Genomic DNA, 12,268 nt, shown 5'->3' on the forward strand with positions numbered 1-12,268 from the left:
TACTCCTCACCGTGCCCTCACTGTCTGTGTTCGGCTGTGACTAAGTTATCCAGTAGAGAAAACATAGTAATAAACTAGTATATGATTAAATAATATTAGTTATAAAAATTTAAAAAATAAGTTAATATGATTTAAAATAAGTTTTCTAAAAAAAATTTTTATAAAAAACACAATGTTTAGTTTCGAGAAACGTACGTATGAAAAACAAATAAATCGGGATTAGTAACAGGGGTTGAACGAATGGGCTGTAATCAGAAAGTAAATACAAGATTCTTCTCCACGATGCCGCTGTTCCCCCTTCGCGCCCCATAAATTTTTGACATTTTAACACTTTGATTTCTTTTTTTCTTTCAGCCACTGTTATATGGAATATCATTTTATTTCTTGTTAGATCTTTCATGGAAAGGACATTGTTTCTAGAAAATATATCTCATAAAAGTCCCTGCACCCACATGTTAGTGAAATAACAGGAACATATCTTCTTTCTCTTTCTTCGTCCATTGATTCATGCGTCAGCCAAACGAAGATGAAACACATATGTACTTGGTTTAGACTTTGGTTTTAATTATTATTTTAGCTGTGTTTTTTTAAAAATTTCTACGTATAAGTTCAGCATATCAACTTTCTAAAATAAAATTTAAATTTTATAATAGTTAATTTTATCGTTTGTAACATTAAATCACCAACACAAAGATTTTAAAATATTTTATCTTTTCTCAAAAAATAATATACCCATAGTCACATGTTAACGGCCTCCGCCTCAGTTGTTTGTTGGTTGGTTTATCGGTTAGCCGATATTTAGGAAAGGATATAACCACCGTAATTCTATCCGTAATCTATCTCTAACTCTGAAATTCGTAACCCTTATGGACCGTAACTGCGATCGGTGGCTACGGGTCAGAATCAGATTAGGAAAAGCCCCCGAGGCTCACCAGTGCTATATAAAAGAAGAGGAGCCCACGGGGACACTCGTGTCGCTTATTCTCTCAACCAGAAATTCGAAATCAAGCTCTCCCGATCAGAGACGCGCTGGAAGGGTTTCGTGCGGCGATTCCAGGACAGTGCCGTTGGAGACCCGAAGGTCGAACATTCAAAACAGATCACCGGCGATCTAATCTTGCCGGAGACGAAGGAAAGAAGACGGAATTGAAGAAAAGAAAAGAAGGGAATCAAATGGCTTCATCTGCAGGTTTATTTAGTTTTCCGCATTTGAATTAATCGGTGATCATGTATTGATTAGGGTTTAAATTCGTAATCTATTGTTTATGATTGAATTGAATTATCTAACATTGTGGTATCAGAGCTTTCCTACTCGTACTTGGTCCCATATAATCAACTTTCGGCCTAATTGATTGTTGCAATCGGATTAGGGTTCTAGTTATTTCACTGATTGTTTTACATGCACTGTAATTATTTCGGAGTCCAATCCGAGCAATCAATCTTGAAACCCTAGATCGAACATCCCAAAAAAAAATCAATTCGATTCGGTTTCCTGAGTCGAAGAAAGCTCACCGGAGCAATAACGGTCGTCGCCGTCGCCGTCGGGTAGGCTTAGCCCATCTGTGCGCGCGCCTGTGCCGCCGCCATTTGCCCCGGGGATCGGCCGCCATACACCGCCGCCGCCGCCGAGCGGGCTTCGGCCCTTGCGTGGCGCGCGCGTGTGCGTGGTTGGCGCGCGCCGGCGCGAAGGCGTCGCCGCCTCCACTCTCCTCCTCCGGCCGCGTCGGCTCCGTCGCGCGCGTGCCGCCACCGTCGTCGGGCCGTCGCGCCGGACGGGTATCACGCCGCCGGCTTGGGCGACGTCGCCTTCGTGCGCACGCGCCTCCGCAGCCGGTGGGAGATGGGCCACACTTTGGGGTGCGCCCTCCCCACCAGACCGCCGCGCCCCCGTCTTCTATCCCATCGCCTGCCGCCGGAGAGAAAGAGGAAAGGAGTGAGAGAGAGAGAAAAATCGACCTGGGGTTAGGGTTTGGAGCCGCCGGCTCCTTTTGCCCATGTCCTGCTGAATCTCAGCCGTTCGATCCGATCGGACGGCTGTGATCAATCCTGGGCCGCCGCCGCTATTTGGGCCGACTCGGCCGCGTGGGCCCGTGCCCCCTACGCTGCCTAACGGGCCGACCTCTTGTAGGCCGGCCCGGTAATTGGATGGGCCGAAAATTTAATTTAATTTTGTTTAAATTATTTTTAATTTTAGAAATCAATTTATACCTTGTTTGGGCTGTTTAAAATTGCTAAAAAAATTGATAAAATATATTTTATTGTTTAGAAAATTATTTCTAGTCAAATGGAACCAACGGAAAGTTTGCTAGAAAGAATTTATGATGTGAAGTTATTTATTGACCAACGTTATTTATGATTTCACGTCAATTTAAATTTGATTATTTCTTTCTTGATTATTTCTGCCCAACGGTGATATAATTAAGGATTTATTTTATTATTTTCTAAGTCTTTTCTGCCCAACGGTGATTAGATTTGGAGAAGTATTATACACATATTATTTTATTTTTTGATCAAATGTTTTATATTATAAATTGTTATCTGCAACTTTGTCACAGCTTAAAAGGATTGAGCCACTTGATGGGGCTAATTATGCTGAATGGAAAAACAACATGCTCTTGAATTTGGGGCTGTTGGAAAATGATCTCGCACTTAGAGAGGATCCACCCGTGGAGCCAAAATTAGATGACTTCATGGATGAGAATGATGAGGAATACATCAATCTCAAGTGGGCTTACGATGAAAAGTGGCCCGCTTGGGAGAAATCAAACAAAGTATCCCTAATGTAACATCTCTCCTTCCATTATAGGGGGGATTGCTGACTCTAACAATGTTAAGACGTACCTGGCAAACATTGAATCGAACTACAAGGCGTGTACCAAAACCTATGCCAGTACTCTTATCATGAAAATGGGCTCTTCTGTCTATGATGGAAAGAAAGGCATCCGACAACACATCATGGAAATGTCACACATGGCTCATCAACTAAAAACGATGGATATGGAAATTTCGGAAGCCTATCTTGTCCATTTCATCCTGAACTCACTAAACTCTGATTATGATCCGTTCAAAATTCACTACAATACTCAAAGAGAAAAGTGGACCATTTCAGAGCTTATCTCCCACGTAGTGGAAGAGGAAGAGCGTCAAAAGGCCAAAAGGTAGAAACACATTGACCAGCTCAACCTCGTCAACTCTAAGGGCAAGAGGAAGTTCCATCAAGGAGAAGCCTCTGGATCAAAGAAAAAGGGCAAGCCACCTCACCCTCCGAAACAAGGAGGGAGTAAGGCTGCTCAATCAACTGCTCAACCTTCAGCTGGGCCAAAATTCAAGAATCCTCACTGCACTTTCTATGACAGTGATGGACATTGGCACAAAGACTGCCCCCGCTTCAAGGAGTGGTTGGCCCGTAAAGGTATAAATGAAATTAATGAAATTTCCAACGTTAATGAATCCCTATATGTTGAGTTTTCCCGGAATTCTTGGTGGATTGACTCAGGTGCCACCGTGCACGTCCAGACGCTAAGAAAAGGGGAGCACATCCTAAGATTAGCTGATGGAGCGGAGATTGAAGTGGAGGCTATTGGAGACCTCGCACTCAAGCTTCCCAGTGGCTACAATTTAATACTTAATAATGTCTTGGTTGCTCCTTCCGTTAAAAGAAATCTTATTTCAGTTAGAGTCCTAGCAGAGTCAAGATATGACTGTTATTTTTCCAAGAGAACTTGTTACATTAAACATCTAAATAAAGTAATTGGTCTTGCCTTCGTGCGAGACAAACTCTACTTGCTCTCTTTGGATCATACTATGATGAATGTCATAAATGCCTGCAACGATAAAAATGAGACTTCATCGAAATTGTGGCACTGTCGCTTAGGCCACATTTCTAGGGGGAGAATCGAACGTCTCATTAAAGAAGAATTATTACTCCCCTTAGATTTTTCTGACGCTGATCATTGCATAGATTGCGTTAAAGGAAAATTTACTAAATCAATTAAGAAAGGAGCCACTAGGAGCACGAGTCCACTAGAAATAATTCACACTGATATTTGTGGACCGTTCCTAGTGACATCTGTAGATGGTTTTGATTCATTCATTACATTTACGGATGATTACTCCTGTTATGGATATATTTACCCCATAAGCGATCGTTCTGAATCTCTCGAAAAATTCAAAATATTCAAAGCAGAAGTTGAAAACCAGCACAACGCGAAAATTAAAATAGTGAGATCAGACCGTGGTGGTGAGTACTATGGGAAACATGCTTCATTTGGGCAAAGTCCTGGTCCATTTGCTCAATATCTTCAGATTCATGGGATTATTGCACAACATTCCATGCCTGGGGAGCCTCAACAAAATGGAGTGGCAGAAAGACGCAACCGCACACTCATGGAAATGGTGCGGAGCATGCTTAGTCGCTCCAACTTATCAAATAAATTATGGATTGAGGCATTAAAAACGGCTGCACACATACTAAACAGAGTTCCATGCAAGTCCGTGCCGAAAACTCCGTATGAACTGTGGACCGGAAGAAAACCGACATTAAATTATTTGAAAGTGTGGGGCTGCCGTGCAGAAGCGAAATTATTCAACCCCCAATTAAAGAAACTAGACCCCAAGACTGTGAGCTGTCATTTTATCGGTTACCCGTCACATTCTAAGGGATATCGATTTTACTGCCTAGACCGTGTCACTAAATTTGTAGAAACCAGACACGCTGTCTTCTTGGAAAACTATGAAATGGGGAGCTCACAGGAAAGGGAAATTAATCTTGAGGAAATTCGGGTGAGTGTTTCTTCTCCTCCAGAAATCCAAGAGAATAATGTCCCTATTTTTCATAATGTACCACAAACTGTAGTTTCCACGGTTGGCGCTACGGCCACTGCTGAGGAAAATATTGAAACATGTGAAAATAATGAGCCTCAACAGAGTCCTGTGATACATAATGAAGAGGAAATTCCGCAACCTGATCCTGAACCGTCTGTGGTTAATAATGAAAAATCGAGAATTAAGATGATCACAACGGAACAGGAGATCTGCTATCCCTGATTATTATGAAATTTACATGGGTGAAGATATTGGGAAGGTAGACGACCCCACCTCATTTAAAGAAGCCATAAGCAGTAAAAATTCATCCAAGTGGGTTCAAGTCATGGAAGATGAACTCAAATCAATGAGCCAAAATAAAGTGTGGGATCTAGTAGAAATTCCTAAAGGAGTAAAAACAGTAGGCTGCAAATGGGTCTACAAAACTAAATTGGACTCCAAAGGAAATATCGAACGATTCAAAGCAAGGCTTGTGGCGAAGGGTTTTTCGCAGAGAGAAGGAATTGATTAAAATGAAACATTCTCTCCTGTCTCTAAGAAAGACTCATTCAGAATTGTCATGGCGTTAGTGGCACATTATGATTTAGAACTCCATCAAATGGATGTGAAAACAACATTTCTAAATGGTGACTTAAATGAAAATGTTTACATGGCTCAACCGGAAGGTTTTGTTGTGGAAGGAAAGAGCCATATGGGATGCAAACTTAAGAAATCCATCTATGGACTTAAACAAGCGTCAAGGCAGTGGAACCTTAAGTTCGATGAAATTATCAAGAAATTCGGATTTAAGGAAAATAAGGTGGACAACTGCATTTATACCAAAATTAAAGGTGGGAAATTCATTATACTAGTACTCTATATAGATGACATTTTATTAGCAAACAGTGACAAGAATCTGCTGCGAGAAACCAAGGAATTTTTGTCATCGAAATTTGATATGAAAGATCTCGGTGATGCATCATACGTTTTGGGTATTGAGATTCACCGAGACAGGTCCAAAGGGGTGCTAGGTTTATCACAGAAATCATATGTTTCCAGAGTATTGGAAAGATATAATATGAGCAAATGCTCGACATCACCTGCTCCAATTATGAAAGGGGACAAGTTTGGTTCATTCCAAAGTCCGAGAAATGAATTGGAAGAAAAAAAAATGACTAAGGTACCATATGCTTCAGCTGTCGAAAGCTTAATGTATGCTCAAGTTTGTACGCGACCAGACTTGGCGTTTGTACCCGGGATGCTTGGTAGATATCTGTCTAAACCAGGTATGGACCACTGGAAGGCAGTAAAGAAAGTATTGCGTTATTTGCAAGGAACTAAACATTACATGCTCACATACAGAAAATCTGATAAGCTTGAAGTTATAGGCTATTCGGACGCTGACTTCGTAGGGTGTTTAGATACCAAGAAATCTACTTCTGGGTATATATTCACTCTTGCGGGGGGAGCCATTTCATGAAAAAGTACTAAACAAACACTGACTGCATCGTCGACAATGCAGGCAGAATTTGTGGCATGTTATCACGCAATGGGGCAGGCTGTATGGCTTAAAAATTTTATCCCGGGATTACAAGTGGTTGACAGCATTGAAAGACCACTGACTATACTGCGACAATGAGGCCGTAGTTTTCTATATGAGTAACAACAAGTCAAGTGAAGCTGCCAAACACATTGACATTAAATACCATGTTGAGAAAGATAGAGTACAGGATCAAACAATCAAAATTGAATACATAAACACTAAATCAATGCTTGCGGATCCGTTAACTAAAGGCTTACCTCCCAACTTGTTCAAAGAACATGTGGCCAACATGGGATTGAGTAATGACCTTGAATAAAGATCCTGGAAACCGGGGCAATTAAGTTCGATCAACACCCGCTTAATTAATCAAGGGTTTATTTATATGATATTGTGAACTATAAGTCTTGTCGTCTCAATGATGTGAAATGTTGTTGTGACACATTGCTTTAGGGAGCTGTATTATATGATGGACTCGTAATTAACCTCTAAATCAAGGGGAGAATGTTGGTTGATTTATCGGTTAGCCGATATTTAGGAAAGGATATAACCACCGTAATCCTATCCGTAATCTATCTCTAACTCTGAAATTCGTAACCCTTATGGGCCGTAACTGCGATCGGTGGTTACGGGACAGAATCAGATTAGGAAAAGCCCCCGAGGCCCACCGGTGCTATATAAAAGAAGAGGAGCCCACGGGGACGCTCGTGTCGCTTATTCTCTCAACCAGAAATTCGAAATCAAGCTCTCCCGATCAGAGACGCGCTGGAAGGGTTTCGTGCGGTGATTCCAGGACAGTGCCGTTGGAGACCCGAAGGTCGGAGATTCAAAACAAATCACCGGCGATCTAATCTTGCCGGAGACGAAGGAAAGAAGACGGAATTGAAGAAAAGAAGGGAATCAAATGGCTTCATCTGCAGGTTTATTTAGTTTTCCGTATTTGAATTAATCGATGATCATGTATTGATTAGGGTTTAAATTCGTAATCTATTGTTTATGATTGAATTGAATTATCTAACATTGTTCTCCTGGCTCCCGCTCCGACGAATCCCTACTCCCAGCCACTCCAACATTGCCTCCTTCAATGTTGTCTCTTTCATCGTACATGCTCTCTACTGTAGTCATTTTTATTCTAGTTGTTGCTGCTCGCAAGAGAGAAACGTGTGTATTGTGGAGTGGGGGGCATCGCAAGGTCATGGCCTCGCCCAAAGTGGCTCACGAGCTATGCATGTACGCGAATCTCTCAGCCTTGGTTACAGGTTTGACCTAGCTGGGACCGATGCACCGACGTAGCATGATGGAGCCTCTCACGGTCTCACCTCAGCGGTATGAATGGCATTAGGATATCCCTAATTAAGGAGCTTCAACTAGTGATCTCAGCCCAGGAAACCGACCACTAATATATCACACACCTTCCTAACCCAGTGTAGTCTTTGAAGATCCAATAAAACAAGTTCATATTATCATTATATTTCAGACAAACTATGATCCCCACTAGAGACATTAGAACTTTTCATAACTCTACGGAGCCTTATGAGACCAAACAATGTCAACACCGGCAAATTAAGTCTTATAACCACTAGTCACGATGGGTACGATGCGTTGGCTTAGAATAGGGCTGCAAAAATCAGGGTTCACAAAACCATGATCATCACGATAATCACACGTATTATCAAGATACAATAGTGGTCATTGGTGATATAAATAGCGTCCCAATTCAAAATTTTTGAAAAAAAATAGTAGAAAAATCTAAAAAAAATCATTGTGATAGTTATGTTTATCCTAAACTTAGTGTCGAAGAAATGTTCAAAAACAAGATATGAATCAATTAAAAAAAGGTTAAAAGGTGAGAAAAATATAGAAACTCACATTTACTGAGGCCCAATGTGGAGGAGTTTAAAATCGTTGTGATAATCGTAGCAAACCGCGCGATTGTCATTATCGAAGTATCATTATCATCATCTTCAAAATTGATTCACACCAAACCATGCGGTTTCACGTCCAAAACCGTGACATTTTTCGAATTTCAAATTTATACTATTTTATAACAATAATCACCATTATCTTTGCTTCGCTGAGGACGGGTTTCGGTCCCCTCCGCAGTAAATAAAACCCTGGCAAAAACAGAGCGGCTCTTTGCCTCCTTAATGGCAAGAACTATTCCTACTCTAGTCTGAAACTCCCGTGGGAGCCATTCCTAAAGGTTCATGGTCCACATTTTGGAGCAGTCCCTTCCAAAAGGGCAAGCCACTGCTCTTACTTTTCTGCAATAATGGCGATTTATCTCCATCCCTCTGTTCTATTGCTGCATCATCGATCCTCTGCTGATTGTTCTTTTCGTGCATAATTACTACAGACGTTTGATCTTTAAGAAAAGCTGCAACTCGGTAGGGACTAGAGCCGTGTTCGGCGGGACGGGTATAAGATAACTTATCCCTGACATGAAAAACGTAGTAATAGATTAGTACATGATTAATTAATTATTAATTATTAAAAAAATAAAAATAGATTAATATGCTTTTTGAAAATAACTTTTCTATAGAAAATTTTTTAAAAAATACACCGTTCAGCAGTCCGGAAATCGTGCGCGCGGAAAATGAGGTAGATAAGTTAAGTTGAGGGCCCTACCGAATGCGGCCTAGGGAATAGTATTTTAATGCTATGAAGACTGTTGTCTACGATTTACTCGTTGGCCTGGACAAAAAAACCCAAAGCTCGTAGCTCGCTCGGCTCGGCTCAGCTTGTTAGTACAACGAGTCGAGCCAAGCCAGCATTTTAGCTCGTTAGCATTATCGAGCCACCTTGAACTAGCTCATGAGCGACTCATGAGCCAAACGAGCCTGGAAAAACTTAGTCCACAGGAGACAGTCCACATCCACAGGCCACAACACACACGACCTGCAGAAAAATTCTAATCAACACAGCATACAAAAGCAGCCACACCAGTACACCGCACACCGCACGGCACCCCCTCCCTGTCGTCGTTGCCATCACCCGATAGAACCCCGTCGCCGTTGCCCCGGTAGCACGCCGTCGTCGTCGCCCTGACGGCCTGCTGTTGCCTAGGTAGGACGTCGCCGCCTGGTAGCAGGTCGTCGCCATCGCCCCGGTAGCACGCCGCCGCCCTGGCAGGAGGTCGTCGCCGTTGCCCCAACGGCCCGATAGGCGACAACACACCTCGTCGCTCCGTCGTTGTCGTTGCCGTCACCCAGGCATGACACCGTGCCACTCCGCCACCGCCGTTCTAGCCTACAACACGCTGCATCATGAGCCAAACAAGATGGCTCGAGCTTTTAACGAGTCGAGCTGAGCTAACGATTTAGCTCATTGCTCGTAATGAGCCAGCTCGTTATCCTACCGAGTTATAACGAGTCAAGCCGAGCTAGCTTGTTATCTAGGCCTGCTTACTCCGTATCAAAAACACTTTACCACTTCTGTAGCCTACTGTGCAGTATTGTCCATGACCTAAATCACTATGCTAAGGAAAACACAGAGGGTGGTGGTTTGATTTATTCACAAAAAATATTAAATGACATATTTATAAATAAAGAATAATTTATAAATAAAACTCTACATGTCTAGGTTTTGTGATCTAAAAATAAAAAAGCCCAGAATTAACTTTAAATTTAAGACCGAAAATTTAAATTTTGGCTTATAAGCCAAAAAGATTTGGGTGATAGAAAGAGATCAAATGAATTAATATTTTTCCTGGCAAGGAACTAGTAATAGTTTGGTAAGCAATGAAAAAATTAACCAGGAACTGGTGATAAGTATGAACATTGATCAATGAAAGAGCTAGCTAGCTAGCTGCCTGCTGCCATGCTCCCTGGAAGTGGAAACCGTAGAACATGCAGTAGTTTCTTGCTGTTCCACAGATCCAACTCCCGTATCATACTGATTTTAATTAGTCACGTTTGGGTTTCCTCGTTCCGTTTCCCAGGACCGCAAAGAAACGGTCAAAGCCTCGCCGTCCCAAGTCGCAGTCTTTCGTTTCAGCTGATGTCTGTTTGCACAGTGGGCTGGTTCAATCACTGGGATCTCGTGGGATTCGGAAGCTAGCACACCACCACCATCCAACACATACACATGTCCAACGCCGACGTGTTCTCCTCCGTGACGCTTGATGCCATGCCTTTGCGCTGTCACAACGAGCAGCGCCTACGTGCCTGTGCGGACTAGAGAGGGCAACGGGCACCCGAGACCCGATGGTATTTATTCCATTAGAATATGGGTATGGACTAAATATATTATTCGTGGGTAAGTAATCGGGTAAATACATTCACTTAATGGATACACGGATATGAAAACATTTTTATGATCCCATACCCGTTTACCCATGGGTAATAAATACCCACAAGTTTAAATGCACGTCATGGTCCAATATCATATTAGCCTAGCTCAATTAACCAAAACCTAGGTATTTAAACCATCTTTACCTTTTCCACCACACTATGAATGTGTGATGTCTTAAGTATTAGTGTCTAATATAATATACTATATGAAAACTATGTAATTAGATTGTTTTAAACTGTTGCGGGTATATGGGTGACCCGACGGATAAAGTTTACCCAAGTGAGTATTGGTCTGGGAAAATTTTTTTACCTATAACGGATATGGTATTTTAATGGTACGAAATTTTGCTAGTGAATATGAGTCTGAGGTACGGATACCCAATGAGTATTTACCCTTGCATCAGCTGCCGCTCTGATAGCTGTGACGACGCCGGCGAAATGATCGAGCGCCACACGTAACAGCCACGCCGCACTGCAGCCAGTCACCCAATCTTTTTTTTCGTTTCTGTCACTAAGTTAAAAGTTATAGTTTTTTATAAAAAAATATTTTCTAACGTTAACTTTTTAGATCAACAAAAATACTTAGTATATAATAATTTTATTTCTAAATTATTTCTTATTTATAAATTTACCGTTTAACAATCACCCAGTGTCAACAAGCGTGCTCACGTAACGTGCTGCGTGTGCACGGTGCCTGTCGCTGCTGCCCGGCCGCCTGCCTCGCTGCCTAGCCGCCGGGCGCGGCGCGTCGGTAGCCACACAGGAGAGGGAGATGCGCTTCCGTGGCAGGCAGCAACGCTTCGACGCGCGTGTGCTGGCGTGCATCCACATCAAACCCTGCGAGATTGATCCGCCGGTCGCACTCGTACCGCGGCGAAAGCCATGGGCGATCGCGCTGCATTCATGGCGTTTGAGCGTCAGCCACAGTGATGGCCCAAGATTTTCTCGCCGTGGATCGTCGACGGCGTCACTGCTGCTGCTGCTAGCTAACGTGGCAGGCAGTTAGGCGCGGCACTGCACGAAAGCTGCACGAGCGGCGCGCTGGCTTGACCGAGCGAGCTGAGCAAGCCGGCCTGGACCAGATCGACGCGGATCCCGAGGTGTGGAGCCAGGAGATCTCGAGCGCATCCTCATGGAAGGGCGCACGGGCCCAACCAATCGGCTGCCCCGCACGGCGCGAACAATGGAGGAAGGCATGCAAAGCTGTGGTCGTAACTCGTGAGCGATCAGCGCACGCACGGGCTCTACGAGAACCCGCTTGCAGTTGCAGCCATGCATTTGCTGCAGTTGCGAGCGTGTCGAGTCCGCATGCGCATGGTCGCGTTTAACCCGGCTTTGAGTTCCCCAAACGCATGGCACCAGCAGCAGTACAGCAGTGTCTGTAGCTCTGTTTATCCAGACTGTCTTTCTATCGCGTCCTTACAAAAAAATCTTGTTTTGGATGGTCAGGACTCGGTAAAGTCGTGTTGACACTGGACCATCATGCCTACGCGCAGAGTTGCACGGTAACTAGGATACGCTTGTACATGAGCAATAATCAAGCGTGAAACAAACCACATCTCTATCGTCGACAACGTGGCAATCACCCCAAGATCCAAACGACACGCTTCGTGACAGGCTCTCGAGCGAAATG

Source organism: Oryza brachyantha, chromosome 4 (genome assembly GCF_000231095.2).
Source record: "Oryza brachyantha chromosome 4, ObraRS2, whole genome shotgun sequence".
NCBI lineage: Eukaryota > Viridiplantae > Streptophyta > Magnoliopsida > Poales > Poaceae > Oryza > Oryza brachyantha.